The 23952-nt window shown below is 35.6% G+C and overlaps 1 protein-coding gene across 8 annotated transcripts in view; it reads right to left on the bottom strand.

Annotated features, from left to right (window-relative positions):
• LOC126874040 (myocyte-specific enhancer factor 2) overlaps positions 1 to 23952 on the bottom strand; it is a 79981-nt gene that overhangs the window by 25595 nt on the left and 30434 nt on the right. For 2 of the 8 annotated variants that reach the window (XM_050635625.1, XM_050635627.1), the window contains exon 1: positions 23838 to 23948. The exons of 2 other annotated variants lie outside the window; for them this stretch is intronic. The gene's annotated coding sequence lies outside the window, so the exon portion shown is untranslated. 4 more of the 8 variants (XM_050635620.1, XM_050635624.1, XM_050635623.1 and 1 more) reach the window with 4 other exon arrangements.

Genomic DNA, 23952 nt, shown 5'->3' on the forward strand with positions numbered 1-23952 from the left:
TATCACATTGGAAGCGTAGCTCGACACGTGTACTTAGTACATAGTACGATATGTTGAACTTTGCCAAATCGTTTCCTTCGAATAGTTTGCAACCGGATAAACGTTATCTCGATATCGTGGAGAGTTTGATTCGCCCGTTGATACATCATGTGATTGTGTCGTCGTTCGCAAAAAACGTGTTAGCAGAAAAACAGAGACGAACCCTATATATAAGCGGGGCAATCAAAATTGCTTTCCTTTTTGTTAAATACTTATAACATTTAACGGTGAGTGTTTATGAAATAAACTTATGAATATTTATAATATATATAATTTAAATTTTGACAATGATCGCATAAATTGCAGACTTCAAATGTTTAAGAACCTGCTAACTGATAATTTTCTGCAACTACATTAGAGAATCGCGCAAGAAACATAAAAAAAACATTATACTATTTATACATCGTATACAGTAAATCATCCAACTTGTAGAAATTTCTATCATAGATAAAATTCGTTCAAAAATTTACCAATTATATGTTAATCCGTTTATACCACTAAGTAAAACCTTTCCTGTATGATATTGATTTTACGTTATTATGTCACAAAAATAATTAGAAATATAAAAATCTATTACAACTCTAAATTAGATATCTGAAAGCATTTTAACGAATTTTTATAGAATATTTTATAGGATTTAAACGTGCGAAATTCGCGCCGAACCTAAAACATCCTAGTGCCATTGCTAATGATAAATAACTGTAGCCAACTATCAACAAGAAAAGAACTGTTTCACAATTGAATACTGCGTTTGATAAACTCACCGACTCGAAGTGAGCTCGATCAGTCGAACATTTCGACGGCTCGTTCGCCAATCGATCGATCTTCTTGCGCACACTGAATCGATATCAAAACAAAGATGGCGAGAGATCGCGCACTCTTCACAGATGTTATTATCACAATGTAATTGGAGAATCTCCGTTCAGGCACTCGGTCATGCGAAGTTTCAAAAACCCTCACGTTTATTGTCTGTATCAAAATTCCATCTGTGTCTCAATAAAAATCTGGACTCGTAAAAGTGACTTCTTGATCGCTCTACGACCATAAAGAGAAAGAAAGAGGGAGGAGAAAGAGCGAAAGAGAGAGAGAGAGAGAGAGAGAGAGAGAGAAAGAAACGTATTATCCGAATGATATAATATTTGTCTTCAGATCCACTTCCGTTGTCGACAAATGTTAAACTAGAGATTCACGGAATAGCCTCCATTGGTCACAATACAGTTTACTTCGTTACAGGCACGTTTTTCAAACTTCTATTGAAAACTAGTCAGCATCTAATTTTCATTCGCACACGCAAACACACATGTAGGAAATATAGATATATATATATGTACATATGTATATATCTATAATATACGTATACACGTATATACGAAGCTATAAGTGAGAAAATACAATTATCGAGAGGTTAGTCTAGTCAAAGGTGCGAGGAGAAAAGCTCGTTCTCCAGAACGGACGTCAATGGTCCCGCGATCGATATCTCCCCACTAACACCCTCGCGAAAGGTACAACTTTAAGATCAAAACAAAACTTCTCGTCGAAGCCGATTACGTAGAAATAACACACGAGCTTTTTGGCACGTACATCAAAACTTGCACTCGTTTTTTTTTTCCTGGTGATTCGATCAACCACGCGTCACTTGGTTCGCACGCTGGATTTCATCTGGGGTTCGTCAAACATCGACAAACAAGCCAATCAACGTATTCCATTCGATAACGACAACGTATATAATACGGCGACAACAAGAAACTTCCTTTATTGTTTCGCGATTGAACGTCTTCTTCGTCTTCTTGCACTTTTGTCGTTTCTTTGTCCCCTTCTGGTATGTATCACGATATATTCGTGATATATCGATACTTTCTCCTTCTGTGTTCTTTTTCTCACCTTTACGACTTTATTAAACGTGTAAAGATGAACGCCAAGCGAAAAAACGATTCTTCAGGATCCAGCTAACCAGGAAGCTAGGTTAGCTAGGTTAGAATTATCCTGGCTGACTAGAAGCGATGACTAGAAACGCGCGTCCGTTTCTTAAAATATATTTTTTTCACGTGCGGCGGAGCCGTCGATTCGCACTGTGCTCCACGTAGAAGATTCAAATTTAGAAGCGTCGTATCGGACGGTAAAAAAGCGGGCCGCGCGCGCCTCGACCAGTTCGCGGTCGAGCCTGAAATAAAGATTTGAGGAAGTCGCGTGGAGAGCACGGGAACGAAAGAAAGAGAGAGGAAGAGAAATAGAGAAAGAGGGTAAATGAGAGAGGAGGAGGGGGGCGCCTGGCCGTGTTGCACATACCAGTCGGTCCACCTCGCCTCTGAAGTTCGCCTCGGCACGCCGAACTAACGTCGACGAGGTTCAACCGTTGATTGGCTCTCGCCGAGATCGACGTCAGACGCCGACTCGCCAATTGCGCGCCGCCGTATGTGCCGCGCATGCGCACCACTTTCAGCCTCGACAGTCGCGCTGGCATTTCAGCTTCGACCGCGCGTTGAACGACGTTATTACAGTTTCGTGTTATAATCTTCCACTGTCAATTAGTCCTTTTTTATGTCCATATATGGATGATCGAGTCTTTTAATTATTTTAACACGTTGATTGCCACGCAAATTTTATATATTATGCCCTGGAAGTAATAAATTGAAATATATTATATTATAACATTTAATTTTTGCAAAATATATTGTATTTGCGCACTTTCTTCTGACGATGTTATCTAAATCATTCACATTGTTGAAAATTGTTTAGTCCATGAAATTTATCTTATTTGAACTGTTCGGAACAATTTAGTTCTAAATTTAGTTCTACACAATTTAGTAACGTGGGTCACCGGTGGTCACCGTGGTAGTCAACGTGTTATGGTCACATTTTGCGCTTAGAAAATTCAATTACATGATCTAAAGAGAAAAGGAAATTTTTTATTTGAAGTGATTAACCCAGCTGCGCTTTTTATATCATTTCTAACCTAGTCCTGTTTTTCTAACGCTAAGAAATGTTTTACTTTAATTTCCTTTTGATTTTCAGTTTCAATTTTATGCTGAAGTTTTGCTTAAAATATTATAAGTCTCCTTGCTTGTTGAAGTAAGAGTAAAATTGGCATATAAAAATTCGAGAATCACAGCAAGGTTAAAAATTAGATAAAGTATTGTAGATAATAAAAATAAAAGTAAATAATAGTAAGTAATAGAAAATATTTGAAATCTGCAAAATATGAGATACTTAAAAAAAATGTTTAGATAACAAGTGAATATTATTAAAAAATGTCAACTTTTATAGATATTGTCAACATATTATATAAATAAAAATGAAGAAATTATTCTAACAAAAATATACCAGATGAGGCTTTTGAAGCACCAACATATGACTATTCTTTTTATTTAAAATGTAAAGGATTTCAAAATAAAGCATAACATTCGGAATAATATACATTCTTTTAAGAATATAGGAAAGTAACCGAAATATTGCTGGTCATTCATAAACGTTTCGCCCATAAGTTGTAAGTCGGTTCATGTCGGAGTCAATGTAAATTATAACCACAAAAGTTCAGATAGCTATGCGTAAAAGTGGCATCTTTACACTTTATTAATATTTCGCCAGCCAGAAATAACGACGCGGTTAAAGAATTTAACCGACTACACTGTGTCACCTGTGGTACTCAAAGTGTACGTTGGAGGATGAAAATAACGAATGCATTATAAACGGTACCCCATTCGAACTACGATTATCGATCGATACATGTACATTATTATACATGTGTTCTATCGATCGTTCGAGTAATAAATCAAAGTCAAATATGTGCCGTTTCTAACATAACAACGTAAGATAAAATTCTACCGAGTAAACTGTCAGACGTAAATATATTCGATATTTGATTTTGATTATCTGCGATTAGAGTTCGAATTTGATTCGATTAATCAGATTTTCATACATAGCACAATCGATTTCTTAAATATCGAAAGATTTCGATGTCGATACAAAAGATTTTGATTACATAGTTGTATCATCGAATTTTGATTTATCCAAGTTCCGAGCTTAAGATCCTTAAGTCATTGAGTATGAGATTACATAGACATGATACCACGCATAATGGAAACGTCACTTTTACGTGTCAATAGCTTGACGCGAGTACAGTTCTCCTACCAGTATAATGTCACAGCTGAACTATCAATCCGTACATGTATATATATTAGTCTCATTTATCCCTGCCTAATCCGTTATATACACATACAATGCCAGATTTTTAATCCCATACGTTTTGTTTTATTATGTCTATCCAACATATGTTACATGCATAATATACAAACATTAAACATTCATTGAGTACATCAGTCTACAAAAACATGAACATTATTTATATTTATCCAAAAAAACTTCCACAAATGCCGTTATGCGGATCATTTCTTATTAATCAAAGTTTGTCAACCGTATTAGTTAATTTGAGGTTATGTTATGTTAAATTCTCGTCATTGCGGTTATGACAGTGAATCGTTCGATTGAAAAGGAATTAACTGATGAAAATCAGGGAGAGATCATGCTTTTATAGTGACAAATGGAATGTTAGGAGAAAATTGTTGACGCTACCAGGCAATATTCTAACTTGTATGGGATCGGTATTTGAAATTGACAAGACGATTGATCGAATATTGCGGCGAATACGTCGAATTACGGGGGCAGACAAATACAGAGGCCATATCACGGCGGATGCCATCGGTAAACTCGAAAATCCAACTCGATAAATATTAAACGAGCCGAGACGCTTGATGGCTGCTAGCGACTAGCTTCCATCAGTTATTCGCCAGCCATCCGACAGCCGTGCGAAATGAAATTGAATCGAGGAGCCACATTCGAGTCGCTTGAACACTTCGAACCTGATTACGTAATATTTCAAATCAATTTCGATAGATTGGGGGGGGGGGGGCGGGTGATGTTTTTCCAAAATGGAAACTGAATTCAAGTAACACTTGTCTTTGGTTACTTTAAATATATTCGGCACTTTATCTATGTATTAGATGAAATATTATGATAACTGCATAATTCTACTAATTAAGTAATTTAGGAGTTTAATGTGAAAAATTTGTAACAAGATATAAGATTTTAATTGAAGAATAAAGATAGATAATTTCATACAGATTTGGATAAGACATATTCGAGATAAATTTGAATAACCTGCTTGAAAATACCATTAAAAAACAGTGCAGTAATTATGGAAGTATAATGTTTGAACTTAACACGTTCTCAAAATCCGAAAATTATTTAACAAATCAAATGGAAAATTAGTAGATTCTACCGTGAGATTTAAATGATGAATATTACTTCGATCGAGAGAATTACTTCTTCGAAAAGATGAAGTCACCCAAGAGGGCACACACGATCGTCACAGTGACCTGAATTTCGGGCAAGATGAGGGAAAAGGGAGAAAATCAATTGACTGAACATTTTATCAAATCCTAATTTTATCAAATTACGCTCTCTACGATGAAATATTCAAATTGAACACTATTGTAAATCACTAAAAGTGACTAACGAGTGTCACATTCCCACTATAAGAAAAAAACTTTTAAAATCAATTATGAACCTAATTATAACCTCCTAAGAACCACCTTTACCACAGTTTTCCAATTACATGAACTTTCGAAAGGAATTTTTAATTTCTAAGTTACAGGAACAACTAATTAAAAAGATTGTCAATTTTTTTCTAATAAAATCATTACAACATAACCTAATTTATCCTTACCAAATGACACTAGCCACCGATAAAGAACGCTCACAGTTCAAATTCCTCTTTCAAACTAATACAGTAATAGCAAATGGAAATAGAGATTCATCCTTACAAGAGAGAGAGAGAAAGAGAGAGAGAGAGAGAGAGAAAAAGAGAGATAAGAAGGAAAAACAAAGAGCATCTAGAATCTAGACTGGCAGAGTAAAAACGTCCTGTCGAATCATCTTCGTACGCGAAAAAAGCTCAGCAGCAAGAGCTGGCAATGCCTGTCGATATTTAACGAATTATCCCAGGTGCGGGTAAATATAAATCTACTCCAGGTCGGATCGTATGTATTATGCATGAGCTGCAATGTAGCTGTCCCCCTACAGAGGCCGGATAACCTAACCCGTCGAGAGAGCCGGCGAGTGTTCAATATATCCTAGCCTATCGATCTCGTCGACCGAGCGCGAAAAGACGCGAGAAACGGGATAGTGGATAAGTAATTAATATTCTCCGGATAGAGATAACGAGCGATACCGTAGAGAAGGCCAACACTGGCCAATTCCGATACACGCGTGCCTGCACTCGAGTTGTGGCCTAAAGAGGACCAACGGGTGGACTAGTGACACAATGAGAAATAGAAATACAATATGTTTAGGGAATTTTCTGGGAACTTTTGTTTGATATTATCTTGTCTCTCACGTAATTGGTTTTGTGGCCATTATTTATAAGAAATTGAATACTAGGAATTTAAGAAATGTATTATTTATTATTAGATACTATTATTTTAGGAAATATATAAATTATCCAATGTGTATATATGAAATTTCCAGTGTTACATAGACTACCTTAGATCTAATTTAGTTTAATAGATATTAATATAGTGAGTGGTCCAAAATTTCTATTTACATTCATTTACATAAAAATATGAATTTGAATAAAAATCCGCAGTCCAGTTATAATATCATTATACAATACGAAGAAGATAGAATAAATTTGCTAGATTTCATTTACGTTTCGATTTATTAATTTCGATATTAGATTTCAGTTTCGTTACATTTTAATTATATACCTGGATTAGATACCTGGGTTGCTTTTGAGTTGCGATTATTGAGTAAAATCTTTATCAAAATTTAATTTTTCCAACGAATGAAAGATCCCTCTGACTACAGTCAATGAACAAAATCAGGATAAATGTAATAATAACTTTATATCAAACGTAGACGCAAATAAATGTAGAAAACCAGGATAAATATACCAATAATAATTTCATAATAATTTTATACGTTATTTAGTCGAATAGAATTTGTAGATTCAAAACATTAATTTGAACGTATAAAATCATATAATTATTGGAAATCTCATTTTTTCCATTTATGAAATAGCTAATCCAGAACCTGCTAATCAAACAATTAATTTTTTCCAAAACGGACGGTGTAATTGCGTTTGATGACGTCTAAGGTTGCTTAACAGTTACAACACAATGTATCGCAGTGAGTAGACCGATCGGTGGCAATTGTGTCTGCAACAATGGCAGATGTCAAATTGTCGGATGATCTTCGTTGAACGCGGAACGTAAGCTACTTTTGTGAAGACACGCCGATACATTATGCATTCTTGAGCGTGCAAGTTTACGCGAGATGCTTCCGAGAGGTTTGCATTACAAAAATACCTTGGACGAATGCTTGGAACTATCGATAACTCGCTACGAAAGTCTAAACTGTCCACACTGTTTGTAATGCGGCTTTTTTCTTTGATCAGAAAATGAATCAGAATTCTCCATATTTGACTTATACAATTTTCAAATGTTACTTTTTACTATTATGCTTGTAACTTTTAAGTTAAAGACTCTCGTTGTAAAGAATAAATAAAATAGAAATTTTCGAGTATGATTTTACTTCAACTATAATAAACCGTCTTTTATCGTAAACATTTTTCTATCCTCTTATTTGAAGCTCATTTAGTTTCTATACGAAATTATTTCATATACGTAAATTACTATCGCTGTTATGAGACCTGTCTGTTACGATTATATTGGTAACGTTTGAAACCAGTCTGAAAATACATAGAGGAATTACAAGATATTCAGTACAAGCACATATGTATTTCGCGGAGAAAAATTGATCCCGCTCAATATTCTACGGGACCATATTTAACACTTATCGTGTACTTAAGATGGCTATTCATATGTATTATAATTCTCTACTAAATATACGATTGCAGTCAGGATCTTGTATCTCCTGATCTATCCATAGATATTTTCAGGTTGGTTTCAAATTTTATCCAATGTAACCATAGCAATTCTGTCTAATTACAGTTCTAATGTGATTTTAAAATACTTTATATAACACTCACAATATGATCATAAAAGCTTCTCATGGTAATGATACAAATTCTTTCGTGGGTCAGTGTACATATTATATGAGCCGTCCATAAGCCGAAGTGACAAAGTTCAATTTTTGAAACTTTTAAAATTGTAGTGCCAAGCCACTTGATTGATGCTTATCTTATATAGTCTCGCCAATTTTCTCTACTTTTTGTTTTGTATAAATAAACGGCTTATAATATTATAATACACCAGCCGATAGTGCTAAATTGTACAGTTTCCACTGCTTTTATTTTCGAAGTATGTATTTTATTACAAATCTGTTATTTCATTCATATTCACTTTCATTCATACGTGTCTTATAATGTAAAATGCTAAATAAAGTCAAATATTTTAGAATTTTTCAATAGGTGTAACGAGTACTCGTACTGGGTGTCCTAATATTTATGGCCAGTATGTACAGCGAATATAAATTCAAATACATATTTAAATCAAAAATCGTGCGATAGCAGCGCCATATTGTTTAGTGTTCATTTTTTCAAATTATTCCTCCTAACCTCCTTCCTATTCCTAACAAGAGAAGAATATGTAATGCATATGAATAGTTGAAGAGAGAGATAATTTTGTGGAGGAAACCACACATGCACACGTAACACAAAGACAGGGCATGGAGAGCGTTTCCATTTCATTGATTGCTCGCGTCGCGACTCGATGGGACGGAACGTGTATCGGGTAAACGTCAGCGTGGCAAGTTGCGCGGCCGGAATAATCGGCCCGCTGAAACGTAGTTAATCATAATGCCGATTATTTCGCGGATAGTTGCAGGAACCGGCGTCTATTTCCGTTTCACCGTCCGTCTCGTTTCTGTCATTCCCGATACGATTCTATTTGCGAGTGATCGACCGGGTCACACGGTTAAGCGTCGTTCATCCGATAATGAAGATGGACTTCTCGAGATTTTCCTGTAGAATTTAATATCAGATTGAACGCGGTGCACGTACCGCGCAAGATCGAATCGAATCGAGTTCTCCGAAACATTGGAACGGTCCCTTTATTATCGATCGAGGCGCCTCTCATCAAATATGAAATTTGGAAGATGATAAATAGCATGTTCTCAGTTATAAAATAATATACTGAGGTCACGACACTTTAGTTTTCTAATTTGTCTTCTGGAATAATATTAGTAAATTGATAAGTTATAAGCAGAGGGAGGATTTTTATGCACTTTTATATTTTTATAAATATAACTAAGGAAATGGAACTTAAATAGAGATTCGTTTCATCTGTTAAATATTATAATAAATATTCTACTTGGAATGTTTTTTGCACCTGAAAATTTCCTATAAATGCGTAAATTCCCCATATTAGACAATGTTTAGTTATAAGATATAGGTTATAGTTTTTCTCTTACGATTTTATAACTTCCCATCAAACAGAATAGTCAAATAACCTATAATCTCAAAAATAATTAATTTTATTTGTTATTAATTAAACTCGTATAAACTTTATTATCATAATAAACTTTACTAATTAAACTTATTACTGCTATTTAAGGGTGTTTATTAATATCCTTCTTGGAAAAGTTCAGCAATGATATTAGTTGAATTGTACATGAAGATTTTGGCATACAAAATGAGGGGATAAAATAAAATATATCTGGATAGAAGAAACATTTGATATTATTAAAGATCCTATCATGTAATTAAAACATTTTCTTGGCATAAGCTAAATTAGGATAAACCCTGACTGCACATTCCTCGCTGATGTTTATTTATAGGTTATGTAAGTGGGCAGTAAGTCGTTTTAACAGTGTACTGAGTCGTGCATGGTCCAGCATAGCGGCTGTTCGTGCACAGGGATAAATTCACGGATGGTTACTATTGGGGTTCTTAATAATGAAAGGGTTAACACGTTCCCTGTCGCGTGTGTCGCGTACGTTGAATTTACCATTGAGATCGGATGTTTCCTCTGCTAAATACGGTACGCCATATTTTACGAAATTTCAGATGAGTATTCCAAATACCTATAATCATTGTTTCATAGCAAATAATATATGGTGTATAATTTTATTCACTGATAAATTTCATTCTTACAGATTATATAAATATTATTAGAATTTCGCGTCATGGAGCAAGTTGATGGTTTTAATAATAAATTATTGGATCGTGAATCCCTATGCAACTATAGAAAATTGAAAGATGATATGGACAAATATATAAAATTATAAAATATTCAAAATATAATTATCGTAATATTTAGCGGATACAACAAACTTCTGCTTAGGTTCTATTCTTTTTAATTATGTCTACGGAAATGTGAGTTTACATAAATACCAGTGAATGGATTATTATTTTTACAATATATTAGGAAAACTGTTATTTTAATAATGATAGGATTTAAGAATCTTCGACGATCACAGGTATTGATATATTTTTTTAGTAAGAAAATCACGCGATTGAAATTCAAGGTGGGTGCTGGAAAGATTCGTTCGCTTTGTTTTTCGTTTCTTTAACTATTTCCATCTGCATGTTAAACGTGCAACAGAAAAACACATTTAATCGAACCCATTATGTAAATCAGCTTTATTAGTTTGACTTCATTTCGCTTTAGATGACATGCTATTTATTTATCTATTTATTCCTTTACGTACAGAAAGGATTTTCTATATATGTGTGTGTGTGTGCGCGCGAACAGGATATCATAATAATAATAATAATAATAATGATTGCCAAGGAGGAGAAAGCTTTTACATAAAAGTTCATCAATTCTGAAACAGCTATAGTTTACGTTAACGAGATTCGAGATTATTATAATTATAAAGTGGTGCTTTTTATAGATAATTATTTAATACTTTGAGAAATAATTTGTATTTTACTCGTGAGAATACTAAGTACGGAATTAAATAATTCGCTACTGAGAAAACAATAATGCTCATTTCCATACTAACATTTTCCACTTCCTAGAAGTTCTTATAAAATAATTCTACAATTAAGCGTCTACGATAATTAAGTATGGCTTGTCAGAGTACATAATTTTATTACACGCGCTGTTATACATGGCATTTCAAAATTGTACAATTCTACTAATTATTTCCTGATTCTACTGATTCTACTAATTCGCGAACTAACTGTAGCACAGCTTTCAGTAAGAATTACTTTAATAAAGATCGACCATATCTCTCGATAAAGATTACGAACAACGGAACTCGTCATTTTCCTGCGAATTGCAAATATGAAAGAAAATAGCGCGATAACGCGAACTAAGTCCGCTATAAACTACAACTTTCGATAAAAATAACTTTAATAAAGATTGAATCGCTCTCGAAGAACGATTAGTAAACCGCGGATTTCTATTGTCTGAAATTTAAAAATCCGTTAAGAATATAAAAATCTAAAAATTGTTAAATCATCGAAAATGTATAGGATACAAATGATACGCAAACATATATAAAATAACCGCGACATAGTATTTTTTATAATATTTAACCAGCAAAATAATTTTGCCACCTAGTTATCGTTCTTTAAATTCTATTGAAGAATTTATATTATTATATTTCTATTAAAGTAAAGATACGAATTAGCAGAAATATCAGCAACCTAATGGTTAGAATTGTCATCGAGAGATACGAAGGAAAAATCGCACGATCCCATAGGATGCAACGGGGTTCGATCGAGTCGCATAGCCGTTGAAAAAGCGTGCTCCGGAGAAAGCGGGGAAAAAGCGAGGAAAAAGGGAACGGTTAACTAGACGCGGATACCTTAGAGCACTGTGTAAAAGGGATGTCGGCCCTCGTGATCTCCTTTTGCTCGACGGTGCGAAGGAAAAACAATACCTACACGTAACAAATACCTTTGGAGAGCCCCGATCAATAGCAATATCGGGACACACTGTGCCGTGGTACCCTATGCTCTTGGATATGTACGAATATCGCATTATGACTTTCCACCGTCTATACTTTTCTCAACAATCGTAATATTCTGTTTGGAATTTTTGCAGCGTCGTTGAGTCGATTAAATTTGCCGAGTTTCAGATTCGTCGTAAGTTGCTTCGTGTTTAACGAAGATCAGAAATTATGTCGAGCCTAGTCCTATCTAGGTAAGTTGTAGGGGAGTTAGCACTTTATGTTGCTTTAGATAAGTGCGTCATACGAGAGGAATTTCTTAGTTGGTTCCGTGTGAGGAATTTTTTCTGGTGGAATCGGTGCATCACGTCGATCGTTGAAATTTCTCGTTAAATACCAACCAAATAATAAAGCTTGGAAAGAAGAAAAATATGGAAAAGAAGAGAGTTGGGAAATATTTTGAACTTTTCTAAATTTTACCTAGTCGGAGTTTCATATTTTCAGGGAACCGGACATTAACTAAACGATAAAACTTGGCAAGGAAACGCGAACGAAAATTCCAAAATATTCTCCATCGATATTCTTTTCGATATTCAGCCAGTCTAAATTGTACAGCAGGAAATTCATATTTTTAGGAAAGAACCACATGCTACAACTACAAACGGAGAATACAGCTTTAAAAATGTTAGAAAATTTAAAGAAATCCCTTTACGGATTTCTGTAACCTTCGCACTTCCGACATTCGAACAATCAGAATTTCACATCGCGAAGAGATCTTCGACCCTTCCAAGATTCAGCCGAGTTTCCTACAATCGAAATTTCGTATTACCGAAAGACCTGAATACTAAATTAAAATTTCAACTTCGAATAGCAGAGCTTCGACAGCGTTAAAAATTGCCAGAAAGGCTTCCAACGAAAGGCTTCTAACCTACGAAACCATCATATTTCGTTTTAACAAGCGGACAATAGTTGCCACTCCAGCTATTTCGGAAACAACCCATCGCCCGAACTCGTGAGATCTCGTTAATCGTCACGAGACGTCAGCAGACGTCCGACGAACAGCTAGCTTCCCGTATAAGGAGGAAAGGCTGGTTTTAAAGGATGGAGAATGAAAATACCAGGTGGCCACCAAACCATCTCTCGGCTCTAGAGCGAAACTAGCGAGTCGAAAAGGCGATCGTAACGGCTGTCCTGTCCCTCAGACGCACGGCATTCGTGGTCCAGGCGGCGTCTGTTGCCGTACCGGATATCCGCTCATCCTGCCACCACCGTAGAAACATCTTGGCTTCCGACGACGCTGGAAAATCTCTCTGCAGCCCGTTCGCTTATAAAATACGAACACGTGTCCTGCTGTGTTCGAATATATAGGCCCTTCGATAAGTGTTCTCGACTCGGTTTCTATTACGCCTCGATAAATCAATTTAGGCTGGGTTTCAGTGTTTTCGATTCGAGGAGCATGATATAACTTGAAATATTGCCGATTGCATCTCTAATCGTTTAACGCGTGTGTATAAGGGCATAGATTTAGCGATGTTTAGTTTAGCTGATTATTTTCAGTCGTTGATTTTTATGGATCAGACAGTTAGGATGTTTATACGTGCTTTAATAAATTGTTATCGTGCGAATAGTTTATTTAGTATCTGTCAGCGGAGCTCGGTGACATAGGTGACGATTCTGAATTTTAATGAATAGAAAAAAATCTATAATAGGACATAATAGGATAAAAGTGTTATATCTTTCCATCTTAGATATAAATAATTCGTTAAAATTCCGCCTGGAATCGCTTACTCCTCGAGCTTCTTCCTATTTTAGAATACGTAAATGAATTTCTCTCTGGCATCGACCACAAGAAGTTAGTCAATCACAATTATAAAATGAGAATCGAAGCTTTACAAACATGATAGAAACGTCGTCACTCTTATTTGTCTACGAAATATCTATATATAATGGTAGGAAAAGGTAATATTTTTCAGAAAACTCGAGGGAATAATAATTATTCCGTTGAAAAGATAAAGAACGATAGTAATAATTATACCCCTAAGGAGGTCAAGAATAATAACAATTATTCCTCTAAGATTATATAAAATAACATCGAGTAGAAATCCATTCGCTATCTTTTACGTTTCATTAATTACCAATTCGCTTTAAATTTATATACTTTCTTCTCACTCGTCAATTTTAAATTAAAATAAGAACGTGGAAGTTTAGAAAGTAATTTCCTATCGTTTGAATAAATTACAATCGATGGAAAAGTAAAGTCGAAGAATTAGATGATAAAATCTAAAAAAAAAAAAAAAAAAAAAAAAAAAGAAAGAAAAAAGCAAACCAACTTGATTTCTATGTTATTATTATTTATTTATTTATCGCAGCGAGGCTCAAAGTCCAGTGGAATCGTTCTGAATTAATTTCTATGTCTAATAGCAGGAAAAGACAAACGTGAAAAGATAAAGAAAAACCACAACGAAGTAAAAAGCAAATATAATAAAAAAAAAAAAAAAAAAAATAACGAAAACAAATATTTAACCAAGCAACGACAAGTTGCCTGCGTCGATTAAAAGGACGAAAGGAACTACATTCCCAACATACTTCTACGAATGGCAAAAAAGCTCCGTAGAACGAGTTTCGGCGCGTTCATCTTTTGAAACGGGACGAAATCCGTGGCAGAGGCACCAAGAGCTGCCATTTAACCGTGGCACGTGTGATCTGCGCACTTGGCACGCGACCAAAAGCGAGAGAATAAGACCAAACTCCGGAGATGACGTCACCAGGTGACTAGTATCACGAAGACCGGACGAAATCTCCGAGAGCGAAGCCATCCGATCATTCCCGTTTTGCAGTGTGTTCACAGTGTGAACTATCGCCAGGCACACGCTTTCATCGACGACGAGGGGGAGCAACAGGTTCCACTCTCTCTCTGTTTTTACGGTTCCACCGAGAAAACCAAGCCCTTTCGACTCGCGACGAAAGCTTTGTCTCTTAGCGATTTGCTCGATCGAAACGATTAGAGTGCGCTTGCTTCCCCGGGGGAATCGAAGAGTGTTTTCGATGCTTAATAACGATTGCACGATGCTTTTCTCTGCTACGAATTGTTATTGTTTGCAGATTTACTATTTGGAGCTCGTTGTTTCTAGGGCACTTTTTTTTGGTCACTCTTTAAAAGTTTGGTATCGCTTTTACGTTGCTGTCTGAAAAGCTCTAACAGTCCTGATGGTTCGAGGTGGTTTTCATCGGATACATTCTACATTTATCTCGATGCAATTCGACCATCGTTTGGAATCGATAGAGCAAATAAGTGGATAAGTAGAAGCGCCCCTCTTTTATGGTGATTTTAGCGAAGAATCGAATAAATCAAAATGTGTTTTGTCCTTACACGTATTAGAATTCTTGCGTGCTCATAATTCGCCGATAGTTGAGCTTCAACGTTCTCAGGCTCTTCTCGTACATGTCGGTTTGGAAGTTATACTACAGAAATATTTTTTCTATCGATCTGAGGCCGCCATACCGTAGATTTGATTTTTTGGTATATAAATATCAATTGGTTCGAGCGTTTTACTATTTATACGTTTTAGTAATCAAACGTTTCGGTACACGAATATCCTACTATTGGGATGTTTCGCTATCTAAACATTCCACTATTTCTATATTTTATTTGCCATGTGTGCACGATGAGTAAAATTCTCCATTTCAACTTTACTTAAAACCTTGTTAAAACATTGCAAACAGTTCTTTCTGTTTGCAAAATATCGTCTGATCAGACAAAGAAAGTAGCTAAATAGTAGGATCCTTGAAGAAGGTTCCCTACTTATAAATCCGACTATCCGACTTCTATCACGCTAAAGTATAGATTTTGTCTACTTGTTACCGGATTGGCTGACGAGGCTATTTTTCTATTCGAAATCTCAAATGAATTTGTCGACAGCTCCTTAGCCTTATCAACCTCCACGCATCATCCTATCCTCCAGTCTAAGTCTCATTCCTTCTATCCTTTGTTCTTCTCCTCCAGATTTCACCATACAGACGCCCTATATGCCAATTCTTGACGCAATTATTCCAACTTTTTTTCCACCTCAACCAGCAACCTCAGAAAGAAGGTTTCTGTAATTTTAGCTAACCCGAGCGATGCACTAACGCAGTTTTAACACTTTGAGCACCGAGTATGCTCAGACAAGAATATAGCCTGAATTCCCGCGTATCTTTGGAGCGATTCAAAAGATACAAAAAGGTCGCTCAGCAAGTTCATTCTGATTTACATTTCGATCCGATATACATCTATTGAATTATACAAGGTGGTTGGTAACTGGTGGTACAAGCGAAAAGGGGGTGATTCTACGCGAAAAAATAAATCGAAAATATAGAATAAAAATTTTTCGTTCGAGGCTTTGTTTTCGAGAAAATCGACTTTGAATTGTCGCTCGGTACGCGTATCTTTGGAGCGATTCAAAAGATACAAAAAGGTCGCTCAGGAAGTTCATTCTGATTTACATTTCGATCCGATATACATCTATTGAATCATAAAGGTGGTTGGTAACTGGTGGTACAAGCGAAAAGGGGGTGATTCTACGCGAAAAAATAAGTCGAAAATATAGAATAAAAATTTTTCGTTCGAGGCTTTGTTTTCGAGAAAATCGACTTTGAATCGTCGCTCGGTACGCGTATCTTTGGAGCGATTCAAAAGATACAAAAAGGTCGCTCAGGAAGTTCATTCTGATTTACATTTCGATCCGATATACATCTATTGAATCATAAAGGTGGTTGGTAACTGGTGGTACAAGCGAAAAGGGGGTGATTCTACGCGAAAAAATAAATCAAAAATATAGAATAAAAATTTTTCGTTCGAGGCTTTGTTTTCGAGAAAATCGATTTTGAATTGTCGCTCGGTACGCGTATCTTTGGAGCGATTGGAAAGATACAAAAAGGTCGCTCAGGAAGTTCATTCTGATTTACATTTCGATCCGATATACATCTATTGAATCATAAAGGTGGTTGGTAACTGGTGGTACAAGCGGAAAGGGGGTGATTCTACGCGAAAAAATAAATCGAAAATATAGAATAAAAATTTTTCGTTCGAGGCTTTGTTTTCGAGAAAATCGACTTTGAATTGTCGCTCGGTACGCGTATCTTTGGAGCGATTGGAAAGATACAAAAAGGTCGCTCAGCAAGTTCATTCTGATTTACATTTCGATCCGATATACATCTATTGAATCATAAAGGTGGTTGGTAACTGGTGGTACAAGCGGAAAGGGGGTGATTCTACGCGAAAAAATAAGTCGAAAATATAGAATAAAAATTTTTCATTCGAGGCTTTGTTTTCGAGAAAATCGACTTTGAATTGTCGCTCGGTACGCGTATCTTTGGAGCGATTCAAAAGATACAAAAAGGTCGCTCAGCAAGTTCATTCTGATTTACATTTCGATCCGATATACATCTATTGAATCATAAAGGTGGTTGGTAACTGGTGGTACAAGCGGAAAGGGGGTGATTCTACGCGAAAAAATAAATCGAAAATATAGAATAAAAATTTTTCGTTCGAGGCTTTGTTTTCGAGAAAATCGACTTTGAATTGTCGCTCGGTACGCGTATCTTTGGAGCGATTGGAAAGATACAAAAAGGTCGCTCAGCAAGTTCATTCTGATTTACATTTCGATCCGATATACATCTATTGAATCATAAAGGTGGTTGGTAACTGGTGGTACAAGCGGAAAGGGGGTGATTCTACGCGAAAAAATAAATCGAAAATATAGAATAAAAATTTGTCGTTCGAGGCTTTGTTTTCGAGAAAATCGACTTTGAATTGTCACTCGGTACGCGTATCTTTGGAGCGATTGGAAAGATACGAAAAGGTCGCTCAGCAAGTTCATTCTGATTTACATTTCGATCCGATATACATCTATTGAATCATAAGGGTGGTTGGTAACTGGTGGTGCAAGCGGAAAGGGGGTGATTCTACGCGAAAAAATAAGTCGAAAATATAGAATAAAAATTTTTCGTTCGATGCTTTGTTTTCGAGAAAATCGACTTTGAATTGTCGCTCGGTACGCGTATCTTTGGAGCGATTGGAAAGATACGAAAAGGTCGCTCAGCAAGTTCATTCTGATTTACATTTCGATCCGATATACATCTATTGAATCATAAGGGTGGTTGGTAACTGGTGGTGCAAGCGGAAAGGGGGTGATTCTACGCGAAAAAAGAAGTCGAAAATATAGAATAAAAATTTTTCATTCGAGGCTTTGTTTTCGAGAAAATCGACTTTGAATCGTCGCTCGGTACGCGTCCACTTTATCGCGTCTCGTTATAACGGATCTCACTGTAGATCGTTGTCTCGATGGAAAAATTAAAAAAAATTTTTATTTTATATTTTCGACTTCTTTTTTCACGTAGAATCACCCCCTTTCCGCTTGTACCACCAATTACCAACCACCCTGTATAAATTTATATAAAATAAATTCAATTATATAGGTGGCATTTTGCTCCACAACTTTTCTCCATCTTTCACGCAACTCGAATATTCCATGCTTGTGAACCTCTCAGGTTTCTCGGCGAGAAACTTTTCAACGTGATTTTTTATGACGACCAGATTCCTTAGAAATCGGAACGAACTTTCCGAGCGATCAATGTCATATCTAATACTTTTTTTTTTTTACTGTTTTAACAGTAGTTAACATTTGTACGGGATATGAAGTACGTAAGACGCGAATTCGCGTCTGCAGTCTGCAAAGTAAATTAATTCAACGTACTTGTACGCTTGTTCGTCTTATTGTCTCGCAGAGACTACGTGATACTTATCTTCCCCTTACTTTGTAACCACCTTCTCGCAGAAACAGATCTTATCCCGTTTAATTAATAAATTAAATGAAATTACATGAAAACGCGAGCAAGATCGCAATAGAAGAACTTTAGAATCAAGAATTAAAGAAGTTCTACCTTATTTCATTCTAAAATTAAAGATACCTTCTCGTTCCTCCGTTCCTTCCCAAGAAAAAAAAAAAAAAAAAAAAAAAGACAAGAAAAGATATGAAAACGGCGAGGTTTCTACTATTTTGAAAATCTCTGTCGAATCGAAACAGAGACACAGACACCTAGTGTTCCTTTCCCCGAAGAAAGTTTCTCTGTGCCAAGTGCGTCTTTAAAAAGGGGTGAAACCCGTCGATCATTATAACACAGTTTCAAGGTGGTCGAGTGACGAGCTACAAATTGATCCTCATTCACCCTTCTCTGCTCGTGTATGCGAGGGAAAAAGCGCGCGAGCACACCAAGCAAAGTTACCCTGAAATAACTCTTACAGATTATGCGAGGTGAAAGAAGATAAAACGCGTATAAAGAGGCTAGTGAAAGTGCGAACTAATTTAACGTGTAAACTACTCTTGGCCTTTACAACGTTAATCTTCGCCAAAGAAATCCAATCGATCTTTTATTCTTCTCTCTCCTATTTTCTTTCTTTTTTTTTTCTTTTTTAATTCCTTTACGATTCCCGATAAAGAATGGTCATCCGGAGATATATTACTCAGAATTTCTTACGTTTAGCTTCTACAATTCTTTGGTTCAATTATTTATTCGATTATTTAATCACACAGAGGACGAAACAATTAGAATACGTGCATTTACAAAGACAGGCAGTTACCGAGCATAGACACTTGCAGAGAGAAAGGAAAATTAGAGCAAAGTATAAATGACGGAGCATAATTATACGGTAAATTAAAGATAAAGATAACGTGTCTCGTAGATCGCTCGCTCGAATGATGCATCACTGGTGAAGAAGAGATCTATGGGGACTGAAAAACTATTAGCTATAAAGCAAATATGATTTAGAATAATTTAGAATATAAACGAGACATTGAAACAGTAACGGGCTCCTTTAATGATTCGAGTGGCGCAATAATTTTTTAACGTTATTTTTTATTCGAAAATTTATCGCGAAATTAATAATTGGTACGTACTTTTTATCATATTCGCAACGTGTAGAACTTACGATTTAAAATGTAAAATAAAATAATAACTTTTAAAGGTGATTTAACGATTCTCTAATCGATATTCGTGCATACTGATTCCTAATTTTCCATAGGTGTCCTAATAATATTTACATATGGGGGTGCATGTGTGTGGAATTTCGAGGATTGAAAAATGAATTAGCTAAGACGACGAGAACGATGGATCCATGGTATAGCTTGGTTAGATATAGCGAGCCGATCACAATGATGCGAACGTGAACGAGGAGTAGGTATTCGTCGTTGTTACGTTCGATTTGGACGATGATCAAGGTGACGAGCAAAGGGCAGAAGAACGAATGTGACGTTCCATCTGCGTGTTATTCGCCGATCTACATTTACATACTAGGTGTTTCGTAGCAAATAAATCATCCAATTCGAAGAAAAAATTTCCCCTGCCTCAGCCTGTATATCTTAATTTTAAGTATTTATATTCTGTGGGAATTTATTCCTTCGTTATCCTATAATTTATTATTACGTAATACATTTATTATCCCGTCTGTATGCTTTCATATTCTTCGAAGAGATATTTTGACGAATTTTACACAGTACATTCGAATAGAGTCTAAGGAATATTTCGATATTTCGATAAAGCACAATACACGTCGTGGATCTTTTCGATAGGATCTGCAGGAAACAAAGAACCAAGACTCTTTAGGTCGGATATTATTTGGTACGTTATTTTAATGAAAATTTCTACTCTGCCCCTTAAATATATCAAATACGTGAAACGTAGCTTCGAAAATAATCGAACAATTCGGAATGAAATTTTACCATCTTAAAAGTAACTTCGACCTTTCCAAATTTCTCTTCTTCCAAATATCGCAGATGTACATTTATACGCAATTATCCTATGCAGAAAGACTTTTAAGAATAGAAGCTGGTATTTGCCAATTAATCTGAATTCATTGAAAAATTCCAAATATAACTTGAAACGCGATTATTCCATGCAAAAGCATTTTTTAAAGATAGGAATGCTCGAAGTTGCAGAAATATTAACCGCTCGAAATTAATCCACGTTCTTCTAAATATTCCAGCTGTAATTTTCAAGTCGACTATCCCGTGTCCAAAAAACGCCAAAAATTCCAAATATAACTTTAAACGCGATTATTCCATGCAAAAGCATTTTTTAAAGATAGGAATCCTCCAAGTTGCAGAAATATTAGCCGCTCGAAATTAATCCACGTTCTTCTAAATATTCCAGCTGTAATTTTCAAGTCGACTATCCAAAAACGCTTTCGATGATAGAAATACGAAAAGTTGGTCTGAAATTTTTACCAACACACCCTGTATATAAGACGTTTGGCGAGTCGAATCGAATATTTCTCAATGGAAAATCTTCTCGGATAGCGTTGCGAGAAGAGAATTTGATTGCTTAACATCGGAGAAAAAGAAATTCGTTCTTCGAATCGAACAACTCACATGTTTCAGAGTGTTTATTTAAATTGTTCGAGAAAATGTTCGTAAAAACACGCAGACCGGCGTCCGGCAGACGCCACGAAACCTTTGCCAAGGGTTAATGAACAAGATATGTTGGCCGACGATTTCAAAATGTTATATTACGACTACGGCCAGATGCGATTGTCAAAATTGTGCTGGCAACGCGTCACAACCGAAGACTACAGAGTTTGTCTGACTAATATGCGCCTTGGTGACACATTAACTTTTAATATGGCCGACTAGTATAAGGGTCTTCTACTGTAATCTATTTTCTGCATGAAATTCACTCTATTACGTTTGCAATATTTATTTGAAATTAATTGATCGATATTTAAACGTCACTGTAGAATATATCAGCCCATTGTCGTATTCTGTCGGAGTATTAACAAAGATCAACTAGGATTGCAGACGATATACTCTTCTGTATAATTTTCTGCAATTTTCTGCCTGAAATTCACTCTATTACGTTTGCAATATTTATTTGAAATTAATTGATCGATATTTAAACGTCACTGTAAAATATATCAGCCCATTGTCGTATTCTGTCGGAGTATCAACAAAGATCAACTAGGATTGCAGACGATATACTCTTCTGTATAATTTTCTGCAATTTTCTGCATGAAATTGACTATATTACGTTTGCAATATTTATTTGAAATTAATTGATCGATATTTAAACGTCACTGTAGAATATATCAGCCCATTGTCGTATTCTGTCGGAGTATTAAAAAAGATCAACTAGGATTGCAGGCGATATACTCTTCTGTATAATTTTCTGCAATTTTCTGCCTGAAATTCACTCTATTACGTTTGCAATATTTATTTGAAATTAATTGATCGATATTTAAACGTCACTGTAAAATATATCAGCCCATTGTCGTATTCTGTCGGAGTATCAACAAAGATCAACTAGGATTGCAGACGATATACTCTTCTGTATAATTTTCTGCAATTTTCTGCCTGAAATTCACTCTATTACGTTTGCAATATTTATTTAAAATTAATTGATCGATATTTAAACGTCACTGTAGAATATATCAGCCCATTGTCGTATTCTGTCGGAGTATTAAAAAAGATCAACTAGGATTGCGGATGATATACTCTTCTGTATAATTTTCTGCAATTTTCTGCATGAAATTGACTATATTACGTTTGCAATATTTATTTGAAATTAATTGATCGATATTTAAACGTCACTGTAGAATATATCAGCCCATTGTCGTATTCTGTCGGAGTATCAACAAAGATCAACTAGGATTGCAGACGATATACTCTTTAAATGAAAAATAATATTTCTTAATAATATTATTTATATTTCGTATCTATATTTATAATACCTAACAACAATTTCTTATACCGATATATTTTATGTAATAGCTTCTCTTATTTCGGATACCGTAGAATACTATATATATATATATCGTGGAACAATAATTTTTTGATAATTTACAGTGGCGATAAATAATTTAAAACGAGCGAATATTACGTCGAGAACTTTACGTAGCACGATCGAAGGAAATTGTTACGATGTTCTGGATTGGAAATTTCATTGAACTGAATAAAATGCTGACGAAGAAAAGGGATAAGAATGATCGAGGTGAGTGCGGAATATTTTCTTGGCTTGGAAGGACCAGATCAACATCCAAGCTTCAAAGCAGAGGAATGTAATATTGTTGCATTAAACGAGAAGACGTAGTAGGTACGATATAATCGATCGTATCGCGTTATTTTGTGACAGCGTAAAAGAATAAGATGTATAGCGTGGCACGAATATCCTTTTCCATAAGATATTCGCTCGAGTATTTTGACTACGATACGTTCTAGTTGCTTTACGAGTTTTATAAAAATGTTGTAAATACGTTCGAGCTTTTACGGCTGAGAGATAATTGTTGAAATTTATTCGGCGTAGAACCGAGACACTCCTCTTTATTTATTCGTGCTTCTTCATAAAACATGAACGTTATTCGTTAAAAACCTAATGTCACTTACGTCCATAGATAAAGCAAAGAATTTACGATACGATAAATTTTCTTCGTCCACGCTTTCACGAGAATCGCCTCTTACTTTGCCAGTACCTACAGCCAAAAATGTATTACGCGCTTCGTTCAATTAAATTTTCTATCGCTCGTTCCAAACGTTCGTTCGACTTTCTATTAACTTTGAATTACAAAATTCGAGAATTTCAAAAGTAATTATTCGAATAATATGTCGAATAAGAAATCTACAATTCCACCCGCGCAATCTCCAAAGCCATTCAGTTTCACTTTTTATCGTTCATTCGTCGAAACATTCGCTGTCGTACTAAGAATTCATCGTTCCTTCAACCACCTTACGAAGTCATAAACATAAACGTACGTGCACTCGCCAAATCCCTGGCGAACGATTGAAATTCGATAATAATTTCAATTCAACGCTGGATCCGAAACATAGAAAACCTTCGATGTCGACCAACGAAACAAAATTCTGTTACAAATAGAATTTTAGATCCCGCGAGGATCTTAGAAAATGGTGGGAACTTACGTCGAAACCTCTGCGATAACCATGACGAACCATGATCTCGCAACCACCGATGATCGTTCCACCCTTTAATCCGCGTGGATTCTCCGCACGAATTTGTCCGTAATCACCATAATCG

The sequence above is a fragment of the Bombus huntii genome, chromosome 15 (genome assembly GCF_024542735.1).
Source record: "Bombus huntii isolate Logan2020A chromosome 15, iyBomHunt1.1, whole genome shotgun sequence".
Taxonomy (NCBI): Eukaryota; Metazoa; Arthropoda; class Insecta; order Hymenoptera; family Apidae; genus Bombus; species Bombus huntii.